The sequence below is a fragment of the Olea europaea genome, unplaced genomic scaffold (genome assembly GCF_002742605.1).
Source record: "Olea europaea var. sylvestris unplaced genomic scaffold, O_europaea_v1 scaffold1004, whole genome shotgun sequence".
NCBI lineage: Eukaryota > Viridiplantae > Streptophyta > Magnoliopsida > Lamiales > Oleaceae > Olea > Olea europaea.
In genome coordinates, this window is record NW_019227357.1 from 417,646 (window position 1) to 421,177 (window position 3,532).

A 3,532-nucleotide genomic window follows, 5' to 3' on the forward strand; every position below is an offset into this window, starting at 1 on the left:
CACCCCCACCCCCCCCCCCCAAATGTGAGTGAAACTACTCTATCAGGCTTCTTACAAGCTTGGTAGAGCAACACAGTCCGTGGAGGAAGTAAGCAAATTATGAAAAGCTTTTAGCTCAGAATTCTCCTGTTATTATGATTGAAAGATCATATGGAGGAAGTAAGCAAATCATGAAATAATCAATACTGTCATTCATTTATTTTAATTAGTTACAACTTTGAGTTTTATTAAATTTGTTGTAAATTTCCATATAATTCAAATTATACTATATTTTTAATGCTGGTTTCATGGGTTAGGCTCAAATATCCACACTTTGCATTTGGTGCTTTAGCCTCATCAGCCCCAATTCTTTACTTTGATGATATAATTTCAGATATTACTCAAAAATAACCAAGGATTTCAAGGTATTAATAAATCATAAAAATTGCCACTTTTAGATCTTTTCAAGATTAAAAGAAATTATAAAGCATCTTTCTTTTCCTTTTTTTCTTTTTTTTTTTGGGGCAGCAAGAGTTGTTATGAAACCATTCGAAGGTCATGGTCAGAAATTGAAAAAGTCACTTCCAAGCCCAGTGGCTTTTCCATTCTCGGTGAAAAATTCAAGACTTGCAGGCGTCTTTTTAATTTTGTTATCTCTCTTTGTTTTTTCTAATTTCTCTACACAAAATTTATGAGAAATAGGTTTTTTTTTTTTTTTTTTTTTGGCCGGTGTGTTGAACCCTTTTAATTTTTTTTTATTTTTTTTTTGCCTGCTGTGTTGAACCCTTTTAATTTCTCTTCAAATGGTGAAAATTATGAAATTAATCATCTTGTTTGTACCATTATGGGTGACATTAATTTATTCAAATTAAAATGAAAGAGATAAGACTATGTCATTATCCCATTAAAAATTAGTGGACAAAATTCGAGTTAATAAAATACTGTTTTTAATATTGTGTATTGTCCCAAATAATCCTTTTTATGTCATATTACCCAATTCAAGATAAGTTTATACTATTAGGGGTGTATTCAATTGAAATTTTTTAAGACTTTAATGGACTTTTTTTACTTGATGACTTTTTTGGATTTCGTTGATTTTTTGTAGATTTGTAAGAAATTAGTGGAAGTCTTTTGTAGACTTCTGTGAATTTTTATTTTAAAATTTTTATAGAATTTTGTGGAATTCAAAAGATTTTTGAAGACTGTAATTTGAAATGGAATTCACGTGGATCTGGTGTGAAATTCTTACATAGGTGTTAGTTTCCACAATTCCCATTTTCCTTCCTCTTCTTCTTTCCATTTAATAAAAAAAATTGAAAAAATAAAAATTTAAGACCTTAATTAAATAAATAATAATCAAAATTATACATACATACATACATGTGTTTATATATATATATATATATATATATATATATGATTCAACATTATTAATATAGTATACTTTTAAAAATAAATAAAAATCAATATATTTAAATTTAATTATAAATTTTTCATATAAAATTTTATAATGTAATAAAAAATAGATATTTCACAAAAAAAGAAATGAATGAAAAAAGAAAAAAGTTACAAGAATCTAATTTAATTTTTTCATAGAAAATAGAGATAAAAGATGTGAGAGAGAGAGAGAGAGAGAGAGAGAGAGAGAGAGAGAGAATATAATCAATAGAAAAAAATAAATTTTGATCATACATGTCCATGAAAGATAAAAGAAAAAAAGATTGAATTTTTTTCCTTTGTTTTTGAGAAGTCTCCCAAAATCTCATGATTAATAAGAGACAAGTTTTAAAATTTTATATGAGTACTTTGAGCCTAAAAGTTAGTACTTCAGAGACTTTTATAAAAGTTTCTAAAAGTCATTAAACTTTGAGTACCTGAAGACTTATAGAGATTTCTAAAAAGTTTCAATTGAATACACCGTGATTTTTAAAGACTTTTTAAAAGTCTATAAAAATTATAATTGAATACACCGTAACTTTTAGAAAGTCTCAAAAGATCTCAATTGAATACCCCTAAACTTTTTAAATCCCAAAAAGTCAGTAAAAGTTTCAATTAAATACACCCCCTTAGTGTTACAAAAGAAGCAGGTAAATGGTTCAATATACCTTTCTAAAGATGTATTATTTCAATTGTTGTTATATCTCTATCATTTTATTTAGCCCCTGTTTGGTGGGAACTAAAATTAGATTTTTAATAAATTTTGATAAAAGTTTTTGAAATGTGTAGTCGAAAAGTTGTGGGACCCATAAAAAATGTTATTAATATTGATTTCTTGAATAAGATTTAGATTAAAGTCTAATTTCAACCAATATCAAACAGGGGCTTAGTCTGTCTCCAAATAATCCTCATTTTGTCGGGTTACTCAATTTAAGTTGCCGTCCTATTTGCTTGCGGGTAGTGAAGAAATAAGTAGATGGTCCAATGGCATCACTTTTTCCTCGTGCAAACTTGTAGAATTATTAGAAGCCATTGTGATGTTGGAATTGAGAAGGTAATGCTTAGCTAGTTAGGGTAAGATTTGTCCAATTTTGGGAAATGATTGGACATTTCCCAGTTGGCTAACTCAACTGCCACCCATTTTCCTGTTTTCACTCGATTGGATCTAGTAGATGATAAAAGATGAAAACTTTGAACTAAAAACAGTAGGATAAAGAGATTCTCCCTTTTTGAAGGGTGGGGAAGGGTGGGGAATGCCCAAGACATCATCTTGCGATGGTGTCAAGGTGGTTCAAACTTGACGATTTGAAAATTTCGAACATTTGCAATCTGGTTAGCTCAGTTCGACTGGCACATCTATTTTTTTGGTTCTCTTTATGCTAGTATGAATGTTTCATATATTAGATTAAACAGTAATAATAAAATTTTCTTGTACTTAGAGCTTTATTGAATGCATTGCTAGCTCATTGATAATATGGTGGTGACATATTGAATGGGATGAACTGAAATATGATATAACTAGATTTGGATAGGAAAACATCATCGTTGAGAGGATGTTTGATTTAAATGGTTAATTATACATATACACTACTTTGAGTATAGACTTCGAAACTTTCAAGATTCTAAAAAATAATATAATAATACACATGACAAACAATGTATTTGGAAATAACTGGGAATTCAATGAGAACGTGTTTAAGGATTTTTACATACAATATGACTCTTGACCTTTTCATATGAGAATATTTTCAAGAATCCAAATTTCTAAATTTAAAAAATAAATTCCTATTCCTTCATCAATGATGTGTTACCATAGGTAGATTTAGTTTCAACCAGACTTCATCTCCAAGATTTTTCAGTGCAAATAAGACATTATAGTTAGGGAAAAATACATAACTATCAACCTTTAAAAATATATTTTCAAACTTGTGAAATTTCGCCAAAAATCAGGTGGTATTAATTAAATTGATAATTGATTAAGTTAATGTTACAATAACATACAATTTATGAACATACTTAAGTACTAATCACAATCATAAAGACACATTAGGTAGATCACAATTACAAATTTAATCACATATAACACATTTTATAGATCACAACTTATTTATCGATC

General features: G+C 28.2%; 1 pseudogene; it reads left to right on the plus strand.

Moving 5' to 3' along the window:
- Positions 1-3,532, plus strand: part of LOC111372489 — a 16,609-nt pseudogene that overhangs the window by 9,433 nt on the left and 3,644 nt on the right.